At 34.8% G+C, this 19,934-nt stretch overlaps 1 pseudogene; it reads right to left on the bottom strand.

Annotated features, from left to right (window-relative positions):
- Positions 1-698: 698 nt before the first annotated feature.
- LOC143382158 (GTPase NRas pseudogene) lies at positions 699-1,551 on the bottom strand (annotated as a pseudogene).
- Between the last annotated feature and the right edge of the window lie 18,383 nt (positions 1,552-19,934).

The following is a 19,934-nucleotide window of genomic DNA, read 5'->3' as shown; positions in this document are numbered from 1 at the left end:
AGTTCATTGAACATGATATTATCAATAAGCTAAAAGAAACAAATTACATACATTTATAGGTAGTAACCTACCAAAAAAGTTGAGACAAGATATAAATTAAGTGAAATTATCCATAATTGCTTCCAGTTTCATTTTTCCCCAGGGAAAGCTCCAAAATAGGCTTCTGGAAAACCATCTTCACATACATAAACAATGGCATCTGCTATTGTATATCTTTTTCTTAAAGGTAGATGGATCATATATATTCATTTTCAGGTATAATGGTTTTTGACACATCTATTCCAGTGAAGTATTATAAAGAAAGTCTACAAATCACTTCTAGGAAAAAGGCACTTTGTTGTGAAAGGTGGATTTAATTTCATGAAAGTTGAGAAGACTAGGATCGACTCAAAAGTTAGCATTCGCTTTAGTATTTATGAATACAGTGCAGATGCCAGTTTATAGACTACAATTGATAACGTTACAAATAAACCAATCTGCAACATTAATTATATTCTTGGCAAAACATTAATTTATGACATTTCTCCAAAAGCTAAAATAGGTCCAAGTTCAACAGTAAAAAGAAATAAGAAAAAAAAAATCACCAGCAGTTGCTACTTTAGTGCTCAAGGAACTGTTTTCAACAGAATTTCATGTCTAGTTTGGTTCTCTGTTTCAGAGCATGAATTGGCTTTTGATGAAAAGCATGGGTGGTGGAGGTGTGTTTGTTTCTACATGGGAGAACCCAGGGTGGAAAACTATTAGGGAATAAAAAGAGATGCATTTCTCTCGTCAGACAACCAAGTGAGGAGGTAGTTATTCTGAGAAATTCTCAAGCAGAGACTGCTGTGTTCATCTACTGAGAGTTGGGGAAGTAGCAGGAGCTTCTCTGAGATGAAGAGAGCAACAGGGATACTTCTCCTCCAGGGAAGTCAGGACCAGGGTATCAGTGCAGCTTGAAAGTGGCTCTTTTTTTGATGACAGAACTTTGTAAATAACTTGTTACATCACCACACATGGCAACCCAATACAACCTTGAGTTCCATCATCACTGCTGTTGAGTTTTTTCATTCGGTACTGGCGTATTTCTCTTACCAGTGTGTAAAAAGCATCTTCAACACCCTGTCTGTTCTTGGCTGAGGTTTCAATGAACGGAATTCCATAACTCTTGGCCAATTCATGGGCTTGTTTTGTGTCAACTGTTCTGGTTGGCAAATCACACTTGTTTCCTACCAGCACCATAAGTACATCATCTGAGTCTTTTACGCGCTTAATCTGCTCCTTGTAGAGGTTAATATCTGCAAATGATTTGCTATTATTGATGGCAAATACACAGAGGAAGCCTTCGCCTGTCCTCATGTATTGGTCTCTCATGGCACTGTACTCCTCTTGTCCAGCTGTATCCAGTATGTCCAATAGACAGGTTTCACCATCTATTACCACCTGTTTTCGGTAAGAATCCTCTATGGTGGGATCATATTCATCCACAAAATGGTTCTGGATTAGCTGAATTGTCAGTGCGCTTTTCCCAACACCACCTGCTCCAACCACCACCAGTTTGTACTCCGTCATTTTACACCAGCAAGAACCTCAAGCTCCGCTGCCCCCGCTTCAGACGGATTTAGGACGTCCACCGGGAAAAATCTTACTAAGTTTTTGAAAGTTTTTTATTCTATATAATGTGAAAAAATATTTTTACGATCATTAGATTAGTCAGAGTTTATTTAAGTGCATATTTGTGCACAATGTACTGTTTAAGCTAGAAGAATTACTGTAGACTCAGAACATAAATCTCTGAAACTAAACATAGAAGATAATATGGATTTTCCTTTTTAGACTGTCAAAAGGCCTGCACATTTTCTGGTTTTATTTTTCTTCTTCTTCTCCTCCTTCCTTCTTAAAGAAAACCTTCCTTGGTTTTGCTTCAAACTATTATACTTGGTTGTTGACATAGTGTCAACTTGAGTTCGAACTTCATTATTTAGATGGGAATATCCAGAAATCATTTGCAGAGAATTATAATACATGAAAATTAAAACATTCCAGTGATCCTTTGCAAATCTCCTCCAAAGGAACTTTTAGTTATATTTTTAGTAGACATATTGAAGGGGAGTGTCTTTAACATGCTTTTGGTCATCTCTTCATTTGCATTAATATAAGCAAAAATTTCCTATTCCCTAGAATAATAAACAACAACAAAAAAAAAACCTTCAGGGGTCCAGAGATCTAACAGTCAGATGTATCACTGCCATGCTGGGTACTTTGTGTTGAGGGGCATATATGATACTATTTTTTGACCAAAAATAGTATAATATATGTTATTCTATGTTGCAGATGTTGGGGAACAATCCTGAAGCTATAATACACACCATGAAGGAGTTGGAACATCCTTTGAGGTATTTATAGTCAAGTAAGAAATACAGTATGCAGTGTGTGTGTGTGTGTGTGTGTGTGTGTGTAGACACATATATACAAATATAATAGAAAGTAACCAATGTGATTCTGCAATCTGTACACATGGTAAAAATGGGAGTTCATAACCCACTTTAATCAAATGTATGAAATATGATGTGTCAACAACATTGTAATGTTTTGAACAACCAATAAAAAAAACAAATATACTAGAAAGTTTTACAGATTACAACTTGAGAGTGTGAATTAGATTAATGGAGACAGGTAGTTAATGTCTGTGCAAGAAGGAAAGAATCAGAGAAAAGGAAAATAAAGTAACATTTATTAGGCAGTGCAGTAACTATGATTTCACATGACTCATCTCATTTATTTTGCATATCGACTCTGCATAGTCAGTATTATTTTTGATATGAGTAGAAAGAGATTTGAACCAAGGTCAGTATATTCCAAAACACCAGATTTTGGAATGATACATTAACTCACCATGCCTCACATTATTCATTTGCTTCCATTTAAATATTTTCCTCTGTATTTTGGAGATTTTCCAGTATGCATGTGCATGCACACATGACATGTATTGTATACTATATTTCCTACTATACTGTGAAGCATGCCAAAGGCAAGGGTAATCTCACTCATCATAGTATATATTATAGCTTCAAAAGAGGCAATCTCTTGATGACACAAAATAAAATTGTAATCAAAAAGTTGTAATTGATTTACATTCACAATAAAGTGATTGCAAGTGACTACTACATTTCACTAAATAATTAACAAAAACTATGGAAACCCTCTATCCAACAAAATCTTATGCATAACTCCATACATGAAATTAATAAAGATGGTATTTCTCTGGGGGAAGCAAAATTGCCTCCACCTTGGCCGTGACTGACTACTCAACAATCTATGATCCACTGCCTGCAGACCCTCTCAACTTCACAACACAGTTTAAGAAACAAATAGATAAAAAAATACTTGAGCTTAAAACTTCAATTTCCCAGAGCAATCAACACCCCATTTTTGGCCTCAAATGGAGAGTTTGTAAGAATGATGATGATGATGATGATGATGATAACAACAACAAAATATGACTGGGTTTCTTCTTCAATTGCCTAATAAATACAAGGCACAGTCAGGATTCTATGCCCCAGAGTTGTTCCCAAGGCAATTCCCTAAGCATTTTGATAATGGGGGAAATTTAGTATCTGTATGAATATAAAAATGGGTCAGATGTTTTCCTCATTGAAATATTAGTCTAGAACATGCCATTTCAAGTATAATGAAGCACAGTTGAAATCAGGAAATTAGTTTAATTATAACCCACATTATTATTCTAGTTTGGAGTTTTTCCTGTTCAGAAATCAGAACAGAAAAAAAAAAATAGGGAAACAGGTTGCTATAGTTTGGATTTAAAATGTCCCTCAAGGGCCCATGTGGTAAATACTGGTCACCAGGGTGGTGGTATTGGGATCCTTTAAGAGGGGGACTCGTGGGAGGTCTTCTGATCACTGGGTGTGTACCCTTAAAGGGCAAAGGTGCTTACCAGTCCCTTTCTCTTTCTCCCTTTCATTTTCTGGCCCTAAGATGATCTGCTTTACTCTGCCATGTGCTTACTGCCATAATGTCCTGCCTCACCACAGCCCCAAAGCAAAAGGGCCAACTGACCATGGACTGAAACCTTCAAAAATGTGAGCCAAAGTATTAACTTTTCTCTTTACAAATTGATTTGTCTCCAGTATTTTTCACAGTGATAGAAAGCTGGCTAACATACAGGAGGAATCAAGGAGAATTAGTGTACCACCACCAGGCAGTTTAAAAGTAGAGCAGATTGCTCCCATTCTAAGAAATGTTCAAAGAACTGAGTTTCAGAGAAATAAATGATAAATTGGGGCCTCCTTTGGTCCATGTCTCTTTCTGTTTTGGGTAATCTGCAACAGTTTACCCACTGAAGATTTACTCTAAGTAAAGACAATTAGTAGATTTCTGGCCCCCAAATAATTAGCATGTATTTTCACATAGTAGATTTCAAAACTCTGTCCTTTTGATTCAAATAATTCATCCTGAGCTCAAACACTGAGGTTTCTACATAAAAGAGAATGTTAATGAATCAAAAGAGTAAAAATCCAATTTCAAAAAAAATAATCTAAAGATGATTATGAACACACAGATGAGTCAACCAAAAAATGCTAACAAATGATCTCAAAATCATTAATAATCAGAAAAATAAAATTAAAACAAAATTATATCACTTTCAGTCAAATGCAATGCAATAATTTTCAAAATTTAGGCAGGTTTTATAGTAGGACATCAGAAAGAATTAAATTATCTTCACTTGAGATGAGGAAGGATAGAGCAGATTTTTGAGAAAAATCTAGATTTCTGGTGTTGGCACATTGACTTTGAGGTTCTATTAGATATTCAGGTGGAAAGGTCAAGAAGGTATAACCTTAGTTATACAAGACTGGAGCTTGAGTGACGATTTAGGCAGGGGACATAATTTAACTATTGTCAATGCATAGATGGCATCTAAATCTACGAACCTTGCTTAGATTATCAATGGAATAAGTATGGATAGAAAAGAAAAGAAGATCAAGGTTGATCCATGGAGTTCTCCAACAATAATATTAGGAATAAAAAGAGAGCCCAAGCAAAAGAGAAGGAAGATTCAGGGAGTAAAGGATAGATCAGAAAAATGGGGTCTCTGGAAATAAGAAGGGGTGACTGACCATGTCAAATACCACTGATGTCCATGGAATAGAAAGATAAGACTTGGTCCTTGAAAACAGGTTGATGTAAAACAAAATTTTTAAAGTGCAAAGGAAAGGTACTAGAGAATGAGAGTGATCAAATTATGTGTATGAACAAAGATGGCATAATGAATCCATTATGTATAATTATAATGTACCAATAAAAAAGGTTTTTAAACACTCAGTGGAAGAGAATTAGGAGGCTAAAGCATAGGGGCATTATTATCTTTTGCATTTTATTTCTATTATATGTTCACAGACAAGTAGAATTTTTATGAATCAAAAGTTAAACAACAGATTATTAAGTATGTCTGAGGAAGAGTTAGTAAGCCATTGGATACATTTAAAAATCATTACATTGCAACATAGAAATACCAGAAATTAAGAAGAGGGATAAGAATAAACCTAACCAAGTAGGTAAAAGACCTCTTCAATAAAAATCAAAAAACCCTGAAGGAAGAAGGAAGAAATTAAAGAAGACACTACAAGATGAAAAGACCTCCCATGTTCAGGACTGGGAGAATTAATATTGTTAAAATAGCCATATTACTGAAAGTGATCCACAGATTCAAATTGCAATTATCATCAAAATACCAATATCATTCTTCACAGAACTAGAAAAAACAATCATAAAATTTCATAGAACCACAAAATACTCCAAATAACCAAAACAATTCTGAGAAAAAAAAAAGCAATGCTAGAACTATCACAGTACCTGATTGGAAATATACCACAGAGCCACAGCAACAAAAACAACACAGAATTGGCATATCAGGAACATAATCAACAGAATAAAATAGAGGACCCAAAATGAACTGAAGCAGCAACAGCCATCTGATTCTAGACAAACATGCTCAAAACATATGCTGGAGAAAAAACATTCTTTTCAATAAATGATACTAGAAAAATTGGGTATTTACATGTAGCAGATTGACATGAGGTCTCTCTCTCTCTCCCATCCTGTACAAAAAATCAGTTCAAAGTGGATCTTTGAAATTCTGAAACTGTTAGAGGAAATTCTGAAACTGTTAGAGGAAAATACTTCAAGATATTGGCACAGGCAACAATTTCCTGAATAGGACACCTCAGAAAATAAAATCTAAAATTGACAAATGGTATTACACCAAATTAAAAAGTCTCTGCACACCCAAGGAAACTATCAACAGACACAACCTACTGAATGGGAAAAAATATTTTCCAGCTATTCAACTGACATAGGATTAATATCGCTCGAGTAGTGAAGGTCTGGGAATCGTTTCCCTAATGACCCATGCGCGCCTCCATCCCAGCATGAATCAATTTTGGTTTCAAATGTAGGTATACCATTTTCCCTTTACTGTTTTGTGTGTGGTTCTTTTTGCTAAGGCTTATTTATGAACTCTTAATTAATTACCTGATATATTAGTGAAGCTACTGCAACCTGACTCTGCTGGAAACCTAATTTCTTCCAACATTGCCATTTAGCATCATCTTCAGTTTTTATAGCAGTCAAACTCTGCTAAGCCTTAAAGAGTCTCATCTGGTACATTCATATCAAAAATGAATTTCCTCCAGGCTTTTAGTATTCTCTCTCTAACATATACACATAATCACATTGCACCCACCATACATAACTCAGACATTCTTGTCCACAAAATTCCAACCACTATGATAATCTTGCACTTTGATAATTTTCTCCTTAACTCAGTATGACCACCATCTTACTTGAGCTTCATTTCCCTGTATAAGTGTGTTTTGTGCACCAGGCCTACAGTCATGTCTGAAATTAATACCTGAAAATGTTTAGTTTTTCTAGTTTTATACTCTTTTGTGTCAGGAAAACAAATCCAGTACAGTAGATCTATAACAGTTTTAAGCAAAAGTACTAAATTACTTATATCCTTGCCATCAATAGTGGTAGAGGCACTTAGGTGAACTTACATAGAAACTGCAACATCTTACATAATCAACAACAATTTCATTGCCCATGGAACCCAAAATTAATTGAAAGACTAAACCCCAAAATGGATATCTGAAAAATAAACTGGTCAAAATTAGTAAGGCAGTCAGACTTAAGTAATCATATATTTTACCAATAGCACTAGCTTAAAAGTATGGGTCTACATTAACTAGAAAAATACAAGTTAATGTCTAGAGTCACAAAAGTTTCTATTACAATCCAATAGGCAGTCTCCTATGATGCTTTAATATTATATGATAGTTGTGAAATGATTACAAACTAATAATGAACATAATCTATTTGCAGATTAAAATGTTCTTCCCTGTATTATCTACAAAGTTTAGATACACTTCAAAATGTCCTGGAAAAGAAATTTCTTAACTCTCATCAAAATGAACTGCCAGGTTTTTTCCTACATTTCACATGACACAGTGTCAAGATTTCTAGTCCTGAATACACACTTTCTATAGGGAAAAGACATTTATCTTGGCAATTAACAGATCATTCATCTCATTTCATACAGCCAATTTTTTTTCGTAAGAAAAGAAATGTTTATGTATTTATTCTGCTGACTTTAATCTATAGTCTAATCAGGGATCAACAAACTTTTCCTGAAAAGCGACTGATAATAAATATATTAGACTTTGTAGGCAAGTCTTCATTGCTATTCAAGTGCCAGTGTAGCACAAAAACAGCCTAGACTGTGGGTAAATAATATAAGCTTCTGTGTTCTAATAAAACTTTGTTTACAAAAGCAAGTGTTATTGTTGGACACCGTGGTGTGCTCCAACAGTCGCAACTACTCAGAAAGCTGAGGCAGGAAGATTACTTGAGCCTAGGAGTTCAGGCCAGCCTGGGAAATATGAAAGAGAGAGAGAGAGAGAGAGAGAGAGAGAGAGAGAGAGAGAGAGAGAGAGAGAGAGAAGAATGAAAAAAAAAGAAAGAGAAAAAAGGAAAAAAGAGAACATATTAAAAAAACAGTGTCAGGCTGACAGCTATGATTTGCTCATCACTGTTCCAGAGTATTAATTAATGTTTATGCTCACAACAAATGTTTGGCTAAGCTTTGTATATACATACATACATACATACATGAAAGCAATTTTGTTCTTTTTGTTTGCTTTCTTTCATTTTTTCCATTTTTTTGGTGATACATTATAGTCGTAAATCATGGCAGTATTTGTCATTACATATTTCCACATGCACAATATAACACTACAGTTTGGCCAATATCATTCCCCAGTATTTTCCCTTCACTCCTCCCTCTCCTGGTCCCTTTCCTACACTCTACTGATCTCCTTTTGATTTTCACTTTTCTTTTCCTTTTTCCTCTCTTGCTTTCACATACGAGAGAAAACATATGCTCCCTTGACCTTATGAGTTTAGCTTATTTTGTGTAACAGAATGTTCTCAAGTTTCATCCGTTTTCCAGCAGATGACATAATTCACCTTTATGGCTGAATAAAGCTCCATTGTGTGTATATGCCACATTTTCTTTATTTATTCATCCTTGATAAGCACCTAGTTTGGTTTCATAGTTTGGCAACTGTGAACTGTGCTGCTATAATCATGGGTATGCATGTACTACTCTAGTATTATGACTTTAATACTTTAGGATAAACATTAAGTAGTTGTATAGCTGGGTTATATGGTGGTTTCCTGCCTAGTCTTTTGAGGAACCTCCATACTGATTTCAATAGTGGTTATATTCAATTACAATCCTATCAACAGAGAAAAAAGTGTCCCTTCTTCTCCACATTCTCTCTAGCATTTATTATTGTTCATATTCTTTTTTTTAAAGTAGTTGGACACAATACCTTTATTTTTATTTATTTATTTTTAATGTGGTGCTGAGGATCGAACCAAGGGCCTCGCACGTGCTAGACAAGCGATCTGCTGCTCAGCCACAACCCCAGCCCCATATCGTTCACATTCTTGATGGCTGCTATTCTGATTAGAGTGAGATGAAAGCTCACTGTAGTTTTGATTTGCATTTCCCTAATTGCTAATGATGTTGAACATTTTCATAGATTTGTTGCCCATTTTTTATTTCTTCTTTTGAGAAGTAACTCTTTAATTCATTTGCCCAATTAAGCTAGGTTATGTGACGTTTTGATGTTAAGTTTTTTAAAGTTTCTTATATAGTCTGGATATTAATCCTGTGTCAAAAGAGTAGTTAGCAGGGCTGGGGATATGGCTCAAGTGGTAGCGCGCTTGCCTGGCATGCATGCAGTCCAGGTTCGATCCTCAGCACCACATACAAACAAAGATGTTGTGTCTGCCAAAAACTAAAAAATAAATATTAAAAAATTCTCTCTCTCATTAAAAAAAAAAGTAGTTAGCAAATATTTTCTCCCATTCCGTAGGTTCTTCCTTCATGTTACTAATTGTTTCCTTTGCTGTGAAGAAGCTTTTTAATTTGATGCCATTCTGTTTATTAACTTTTGTTATTATTTTCTGAGCTTTAGGAGTTCTAATAAGAAAGTCATTTCCTGTACCTATATGATGGAGTCTCAAACCTATATTCTCTTCCAAGGATTTGCATAGTTTCTGGTCTAATTCCTTGGCTTTTGATCTCTTTCAAGTTTGTACAGGGTCTAGTCTTATTTGTCTACATACGGATAACCAATTTTCCTGGCACCATTTGTTTAAAAGCCTGTCTTTTCTCCCAATATGTTTTGGCACCTTTGTCAAGTATCAGATGACTATGAACTGTGTTGGATCTTTTTCTGTGTCTTCTCTCCTCTCCCATTGGAGAGGTTTTATGTCGGAGCCATGCAATGGTTATTTCAATAGCTTTGTAGTATAATTTGAAGTCAGGTATTGTGATGATGCCTCCAGCTTGCTTTATTGACTTAGAATCGTTTTGGCTATTCTGAATATTTTATTCTTCCAAATGGATTTCAGGACTGTTTTTTCTAGTTCTGGAAAAATGACATTTATTATTATTATTACTATTATTATTATTATTATTATTATTATTATTATTATTTTAAATATATGTATGACAACAGAATGCATTACAATTCATATTACATATATAGAGCACAGTTTTTCATATCTCTGGTTGTATACAAAGTATGTTCACACCAATTCGTGGGTATTTTGATGGGAATTGCATCAAATCTGTATGTTGCTCATAAAACCAATTTCAAACATATACAATCATATTAGTAGTGATTTTAGTGTCCAAAAAGACATCTACTAAACAATAATTACTGGACTGGTTTGGTGACTTGTAGTCCTAACTACTCAGGAGGATTGCTTGAGTCCAGGAGTTGGAGATCAGGTTAGGCAACATAGCAAAACCCCCATCTTAAAAATAATAATAATTACTGATGTCAAAACACATCTCAATCATTATGATAGTCACTAACTCTTCAGTGTTTTCCTTGAAATTCTAATATACAATTAGTGAATGTCAATTTAGGACTAATTGTGCTGTTTTATAGAGGACAAAGTTGATTATAATGGTAAATGAAATCACCTATCATGAACTGATTTGTGTTTATTTAATTACAATTATCATGCTGATGACTCTACATATTAAGTCTCCACCTATAGTCCCCTAGGTGCTAATTTTAAAAACATAAGTTTTCATTAAAATTAAGAAAATAAACCCCTCCATATGCATTTCAATAATTCAAATTATATCACAGTGCAAAAGAGGGAATAGTCTTGGAAAGGGAAGTAAAAAAATGTAAGATCCCTCTTAGGTGTCAGAAAAAATAAATTCAAAAATGTGATTTTTTTTAAAGGTAGTGTTATCTTGAAGTGGAAAACAAAAAGCAAAAAAACCTTTGAAGCAAAGTCAGTTGTGTTTACAAGGGCCTTTGGGTTTCTTTGATGTTTTAGTGCTTCTGGTTTTTAAAATGTTGATTTGTGGAGGATGGGCACAGGGTAATTGAATCTAGGTGCTTAACCACTGGTCCACATCACCAGCCCTTTTTTACATTTTTTTTTTATTTTGAGATAGGGAATCCATAATTAATAAAGGCCTTGCTAAATTGCTGAGGGTGACTTTGAACTTAAGATCCTCCTGCCTCAGCCTCCAGAGCCACTGGGATTACAGTGTGCATCATGAAGCCCGGCCTTAAATGTTGATTTTATAATCCTTTCTTTTTAGCTGATAAGAGAAATTACAAAATACAGAATACTTGCAAACTACAAAATATAGGATACTTACAACTAAAGGTGCTTTGTTAAATGATCAGAGTTTAACTTAAGTTTCAAGCAGTGACTCTTAAACTGGGAGAGTGATACTATCTTATCAAGAGAAGTTTAGAAATGCCTGGGGGCATTTTGTTGTTGTTTCACCATGACTGAGGAAACTACTAACATTTTTTGGCCAGGCCCATAGATACTGTATAACCTTCAGCTAGAAGGAAGTGTCCAAACCAAAGTACCAATAGAGTTCTATCAAGAAACCCTGGTGCAAAGAAGTAATCTACCAAGGTCTCTTCCTTAACTGCAAGGAAAACACAGTTGCAGTTAAGTAAGAGAACAGAGCAGGTGCCGGGTGCAGTGCTGCATGTCTGTAATCCCAGTGGTTCTGGAGGCTGAGGCAGGAGGATCCTGAGTTCAAAGCCAGCCTCAGCAAAAGTAAGGCCCTAAACAATTCAGTGAGACCCTATCTCTAAATAAAATACAAAATAGGGCTGGAGATGTGGCTCAGTGGTCTAGAGCCCTTGAGTTCAATCCCTGTTACCAAAGAAAAATGGGCCACCCAGGTGACTTGTTTGTACCAGTAAGTCTACCTAAAACGAAAAGGGATTTTATGCAGACAAATTGTTTTATTATCCATTTAAATATAATTCTTTATTTCTTTATGTTTGTCAAGAAGTAAATATATTTAAGATAAAAATGAAAAATAATAAAAGAATGACAAGTGTAGGAACCTAATGATGACTCACACTTTTTGATTACAGACTTGAGATTCATCTGAAATGACAATGCAATCCCTAGCTATTACAACAGAAATCTTAACCTCTGAGTGAAAAAAAAAGAGGGATGTTGAGATACCTTTAATCATCTTTTTTCACTTCTGCATAAGTACCAAGAAAGGTTGGCCAAAAATATTTTAAAACCTAAAACATACTTTTAAACTTGGCTTTTCTTTAAAATAAGTGCAAATATAGATATGGCCTAGTGTTAATTTACAATCCCTACTTTCTTATGCTGCGACTGTCTTTAAATATGCCCAGTTTGAACTGAGATGTGCCATAAGTCAGATATCAAAGACTTATTATGAAGAGTGTAAAATAACGGTTATATTTTTATTTTGATTACAAGTTAAAAGGATGATATTATGAATATATTGAATTATGTAAAATGTATTATTAAATGAAGCTCATATCTGTCTTACTTTTTAAAATATGACTTCTAGAAAATTTAATTTACATGTAGAGTTAATATTATATTTCTATTGGTGGTTCTAAGGGATCAGTGAGAAATAAGAGAAAGATCATGTTCAGATTCTCTATTTCATCTTTTGGGTTTGATGTCATTCACTGATCCTCTTATGTATTCCAAACCATTTCAAATTTCATGTGGATTTGGGTAAGACTGAGCTTTCATACTAATCGCAGAGAACTTACTTTCCCTTATATGTTTGATCAGTGTCCCCCACTGAGTATAGTCTTCATAATAGTGTTTATGATCCTGTTTCTAATTTTATACTGCATGCATCAGTTAAAATGCTGAAGATTCAGGAGGGCTTGCTTTGCTTCAATGTATGCTCTGGTAGACTATATGTTATCCCAAAGAACATATTTTCTCCTCTACTCTCCCTGTCTCCTCCAAGAGGTGCTTGTGATCTTCCAAGCACACTTTGGGAGGATGTTATCAGCCTTACTTTCTTTCAGTGAGAAGAGAACCGTTTCCCGAGTAGGCACTATCTAAAAATGGCTCCTTAGTGATGAAAGCATTTATTGCCAAGACTTTTGTTGCTTCGTCAATTGTCTATATTGGCTATAACAGCCAGGATTTTGCTGTTTAATTATTTAAACCACATAAATGGGCAATCTTTCATATATTATCTCATTTTCTTCTTAAAAAATGAACTATACAATTTTAACTTTGACCCATATTTGTATAGATGAAATATCTGAGACTCAGAAAAGTTAATGATTTGCCTATAGTCACACAATTAGACTTCTGACTCTTACTACAATCCTATTGGCTATATTCCTTACTTCTGCTGTTGTTCTGGTAAGGAAGTAATTTATATTTCTGAAAACTAAATGGATCAAGCCAAACAGTGCAGGGCTGGGGATGTGGCTCAAGTGGTAGCGTGCTCACCTGGCATGCGTGCGGCCCGGGTTCGATCCTCGGCACCACATACAAACAAAGATGTTGTGTCTGCTGAAAACTAAAAAATAAATATTAAAAAATAGCCAAACAGTGCACTGTGGAAATTGAGATGTATAGGCCACATGTCCCCAATATCTGTTCTGCATTTATTTCAACACACCAAATATTTGACCTCCATGAAAAGAATGCCAAGGTAAATTAGGCAGAACCAGAAACAGGAACTCATATACATGCCATATATTAGTGGCAATTTCAGATGTTTGAGTTTCTTTCTTTGTACAGTTGAAAGTGGAATAATATTTGTCAGGGCTAGACAAACAGTAGATGCTGGCAGAAGACCTTGCCTTGTATATGACTCACTCCCATTAGTACAGTACACTTTGACATGACTTTTTAATTGTGGGGAATGCCTCAGCCCTACTGGTCATGCCCAGCCTAAAACTCCATCTTCCCTGGATTTAAGGACAAGATACTTGTTTAAATTCCACTTAAGTTATATGATCCCTTTACTTAAAGTCTAATATTTTCTGCATTTTTATTCTATTAAGTCTAAATCCTTATGCTTGATTTTCAAGGAATTTCATAATCTGACCTAAGCACACAAATATGTCATCTTTTATAGAATCCTTTCCTCTTAGCAAAATGAGGTGTCTTTACTGTCCTTTAAACATATTTCTTTCTGCTGAGTCTTTCTTATGCTGTTTAATTCACTTGCCTTTTATTCTCTTTTTAGAATCTGAATCCTATGTACTTATCCAGGTCTAACTCAAATCCCAAGACTCATCTCTTACTTTTAACTCTTTAGTGTTTACAATTTGTACCAAAATACATTTTAGAATTTATTTTGTGGCAGGATAGGGCCCTTGCCACCCTCCCACTACACTAACTCTTACCAAAGAGGAAATTGGTGTTACCAAGAAAGACCTGTTTATTTTTTAGGAGTTCCCACTCTTGAGATTATAATGAGGATCTAGAGTCACCTCCACCCTTGGAGATAGATCCAAGATTGGGGTCCTTAGGCACAGGTGTAAAGGTTGATCCATTGCCTAAACCTCTTACACTGGCACAGTAGATGATGTACACACACACACACACACACACACACACACACACACAGCCAAAACTCAGAAAGGAAGGAAGGGAGAGAGGGAGGGAGGGCAAGGAAAGAAGAAAGGAGACCCTTTGAAATCCATTGAGAAATGATATTGTTCTGGTCACCCTGAAAGAAAATGGATATTTGTTGTCATTTTCTGACTTACCATATTGTGACCAAGCATAGTGCTCTTATTTTTATTAATTTTTTACTAAGACCTTTACTAGGATTCACCTGGTTTATAACTTTCTACCTTTAAATATAACTGAATCTGCTGGGAGGTGGTGGCAGAGTCTGTAATCCCAGATATTTAGGAGGCTGAGGCTGGAGGATCGCAAGTTTGAGGTAAACTTGGGGAACTGAGCCAGACTCTGTTTCAAAATGAAAACTAAACTGAGCATGGTGGCACACACCTGTAATCCCAGTGGCTCAGAATGGTGAAACAGGAGAATTGGCAGTTCAAAGCCAACCTTAGCAACTTACCGAGGCCCTGAGTAACTCAGTGGGACCTATCTCTAAATAAAATACAAAAGAGGGCTGGGGATGTGGCTCAGTGGTTGAGTTCCCAAGAGTTCCATCTCTGATAGCAAAAAATAATAATAATAGTAATAATAATAATAATAATAAATGAATAAATAAAATAAAAAGCGCTGGGGATGTAGCTCAGCAGTAGAGCACCCTTGGATATTTGTACTAGGGAGTACAAAAAAAATTTTTTTCAATGCATATTACTTTTTGTCTAGTTTATTTCATTCAGAATCTCCCTGTTTTTGCTATTATCAATAGTTCTTTATTCTTGCTAAGTATGTTTCCAAAATTTATTATCTATTTTCCTATTGATATACATTGGGGATTTTTTTTAAGGAAACCAGGTTATATTTATACAGTTGAAAATTATTAAGCAATGAAAATAAGAAGTACATTCACATTCAACAACTTGGATAAATCTTATAAAAATACATATGGAGCTAAAAAAGCCACACACCAAAGAACACATGTATATGATTACACTGAATAAAGTAACAAAACAGGCAAAACTAATCCTTGTTATTAGAAGTTAAAATAGTGCCTAACTCTGGGGGAGTGGAGGGAATAATTAGGGGAGCAATGAGAGAGGGCTCATGAAGGTGCATTTGATGTCCAATTTCTTGACCTGGGTTAGGGTTTAGTGGATATGTTTACTTTGTGATAATTCATTGTGCTATACGTGATTTTCTTTTGGTTGTTATATTTAATAAAAGAGAAGTTCTATTAACAGTAAAAAAATCAATCTCTACATTCATGGAATAGTTAGTAATCAAATGCCTACTATATGGTTAATATGAGTATAAGGGTTCTGAGGCATGACATGTTCCCACAGTCCAACATTGGGGATTTTTTGACTATTACAAATAAAACCACCATGAATAGTTGTGCACAAGTCTCAGTGTGGATGTATGCTTTTATTTCTCTGGAGTAAATATCTCGACAGATGTGATTTAATTTTTAAAGCAACTGCCAAACAGTTTTCTAACAGTTTGTGCCATTGTTTGTACTACATGTTATTGTCTGCAGTTCTAAGAGAGATACCATAGTCTTCATCTTTGTCAACATTTGTTATGATCAGTCTTAAATTTTGTCCATCCTATTGTATGTGTAATAACACTGCAGTTTTGATTTACATTTCAAATTATGTTGGATATCCTTTCATGTGCACATTCACCATATTTGTATCTACTTTGGTGAAGAAAAAAATCTTCTGCCCAGCCTTTCAAATTGGGTCATTTTTCTTATTAATAAGTTGCAAGAATCATTTGTATATCCTAGATATCATTCTCATGAGAGATATATGTTTTGCCAATACTTTGTCCTAGTCTGTCAGCTTACCTTTCCATTTCCATAACAATGAATATAGAATAGACAAAGTTTGTTGTTGTTGTTGTTTTTAGTACTGGGGATTGAACTCAGGGGCATACCACCACTGAGCCACATCCCCAGTCCTATTTTGTATTTTATTTAGAGACAGGGTCTCACTGAGTTGCTTAGTGCCTCACTTTTGCTGAGGCTGGCTTTGAATTTGCAATCCCCCTGCCTCAGTCTCTTGAGCCACTGGTATTACAGGTATGTACCACCACGCCCAGCATGAGACAAAGTTTTTAAGTCTGATCTATTTCTGAGAGGAGAGAGAGAAAAAAGAGAGCATGAGGCAGAGAGAGTCTCTGCCAAGAAGCTTTTTATATTTTCTTCCAGAAGTTGTAGAGGTTTAGCTGCTACATTTAGGTCTGTAGTCTATCCCTACCAGTAGTGTGTGAGGGCTCCCATTGATCCACATCCTTGCCAACTTATTATTACCTTTTTGATTATAACCATCTTAATACATGTGAAGTAGTATCTCACTGAGGTTGTACATTTCCCTAATGGTGCTGGGTATCCTTTCATTTGCTTATTGGCTTTTGCTTATTTTCTTTGGAGAAATGTCTATTCTAATTTCTTGCCATTTGTCTTTTCATATTGAACAATAAGAATTGCTTATATATTCTAGGTAGTTATATTCTAACTACATGAATTAAATATTTTCTTCTATGATTGTATTTTCACTTTCTTCGATGGTAGCCTTTAAAAGTTTTAAATTTGATGAAGTTTATTACTTTATTATTTTTTCTTTTGGTGCTTGGGCCTTGGGTGTCTTAACTACGAAGTCATTGTCTACTCCAAGATTTACTTATGCTTTCTTACATTTGGTTTTGGTTCTTACATATATATGTGTTGTCCATTTTGAGTTCTTACATTTATGTCTGTGGTCCATTTTGAGGTAATTTTTATGTGGGGTAGGGTTTAACTTAATTCTTCTGCATTAAAGACTACATCATTTTGAAATATATTTTCATTTGGAATGCAATTCTAGGATGTCAGTGTTTTTTTTCTTTCAGAACTTGAAAATATTGATGTACTGTTTTCTGGTTTGCATGGTTCTTGAATGAATTTTGAGATTTTACTCTCACTCCTTTGTACATAATGGTATCTGTTTTCTGTAGATGCTTTTCAATTTTTTTCTTAGCACTGGTTTTAAGCATTTAGTGTATATTTGTGTCATCTTTATCATTTTTCTTGTTCATTGAGCTTTGTGAATCTGAGTGTTCATCAGATATGGAACATTTTTATTTATTATTTCTTCAAATGTGTTTTTCTCACCTCTTTTAGGAACTACCATAACACATATATTGGACTGGTTGAAGCTGTGCATACTGATGCTCTGTTCAGTTCAGTCTCTTTCTCCGTGTTTCATTTTGGAGAGTCTTTATCACTGCATATTCAGTTTGCTGATATTGACTTCTTCAATGTATAATTTGCTGTTAATCTCATTCAGTGTAATTTTCACCTTAGCCATTGTTTTATCTGAGTTTGAATTAGATCACTTTTATATCTTCTTTTTTCTCCTTTACATGCTTATGCTTTTCCATAGCATCTTGAACATATGGTATACAACTGTATTAATGTCCTTGTATAATAACTCTATCACAGTGTAATTAGTGATCATTTCTATTAATTTTCTTTTCAACATGGGTTATATTTTCCTACCTCTTTGCATGCCTCATACATTTTTATTGGATTCCAAACATTGTGAATTTACCTTGTTGAGTATTGGATATTTTGTATTCTTTTAAATATTCTTGAACTGTGTACAGCTTTTTGCTGAACTATCTTGGAAACATATTTTGTATTCTTTTAAATATTCTTGAGCTGTGTACAGCTTTTTTCTGAACTATCTTGGAAACATTTTTATCTTTTTAAGATTCTGCTAGACAGGAGTTACCTTCAATTTTGGGCTAATTTTTGCCTTTTACTGACTATGTTACTTGATGCCCTTTTATTATAGATTTTGCATTCCAGCTGGTGATTACAAAAATTGATCTCCATGCCAACAATCACCACCACCTTCCATCCTATTCCTTTCTGAAGATTCTTTCTCTGGCCTTACATGTGTGCCCATTGTTACTTAACCACAGACTTCAGGGGAACCCTCCATAGATGTCTAGAGAGCTAGTACATGTACACACTCTCTCTCCCTCTGCAGTTCTCTCTCCTTTACTCTGATCTGTGACTTCTAGCTGCATCGGTCTCTTCAGACTTTAAAATCCATCTCTTCAACTCAGGAGATTTTCTATTTGAGTTTCCCTTCTCTGAATGTGGCCTGAAAAATTCTTTCCAGGGAGTAAATTGGGATAATCCTAGCACTCATCTCTCATGCTTAACTTTATCTTAGAGGTCACTCTTATGCTGCTTACTATCTAATATCTGAGAACTGTTGTTGTTTGTATTTTGTCCACTTTTTTCCAATGTTTCATATGTGAGGGTAAATCTGTTGCCCCTCTTGGAGAGATTTAGTCCCCCATAATGTTTAACACTATTCTCTGGCACATCATTTACAATAGATGAGGTTCTTCCTGGTAACGGCAGCATTAGGCCTTCTGAATGCTCCTAGGCAAGTGCCTTCACAAGTTTCCAATGGTATATGTTATTATGCTGCCAATTTTTTGTTTGAGATATGTTTTTCTTGTCTCATTTAGATTGTACTCTGACATTAGGAACCCTTCATACTTACAATTTTATGTCCCCTCCACCCAAACTGGATACACTTACCTTTAACAATTACTCAACCCTTACCCCTAAAGAATTCCCTTTGAGGTATTAAAGAATAATGCACTTTAGATTATTTATCTCCATGCCAACAATCACCACCACATTCTATCCTGTTACTTTTCTGAAGGTTTTTAACATAACCTTATATTAAACATCAATGCCACATATTTAAATGCTATGAGTAAAAAGTGAATGCTGATTCATCCACTAATTGTATGTATCCTGGTAGAAAGAACTACCACTACCTTATTGTGGCCAGTTGAGAAATTTTCTTCTCATTATCCACCAGACTAGTTAATATGTCTTTAAGGCAATAAGTTTAAAAAATGATACTGATAAATCAAAATATTGAAAACTCTACAGACTAAGCAGCTAGTTCTTCAGTAACTGGAAGCACTAACTATGCATATAAAATTATATCTGATTATGAGTCAAAGTAAATATCAAGAAGATAATATCCAATTAGATCATTTTGCTATTCTGATTTTTCCACCAATGAATTATCATTAATCTCTATTTTATAATAAGAAAAATTCTACAACATACCATATTCTATAATAAGAAAAATAAGAAAAAATTAAAACTAGTTTTTAAAGATCTGCTTAAATATTCCAGTATCATGTAACCAAACAACTACTCTCCACAACAACTATGTTTTTATTCAACACAAACATTCAGGGGTACATTCCTGGAGTTGAGGATGCATGCTGCTGAGAGGTGGACCTTAAATGCCTTGTTCCCATAGCTTATATCTTCTCAGTACTATTTATACATGGGGGCTTAATAGTTAATATATGTGTTTAGGTTAATAGTGTAGTATATTTATAATATC

The sequence above is a fragment of the Callospermophilus lateralis genome, chromosome 16, assembly GCF_048772815.1.
Source record: "Callospermophilus lateralis isolate mCalLat2 chromosome 16, mCalLat2.hap1, whole genome shotgun sequence".
NCBI lineage: Eukaryota > Metazoa > Chordata > Mammalia > Rodentia > Sciuridae > Callospermophilus > Callospermophilus lateralis.
This window is presented reverse-complemented; position numbering and strand designations above follow the sequence as displayed.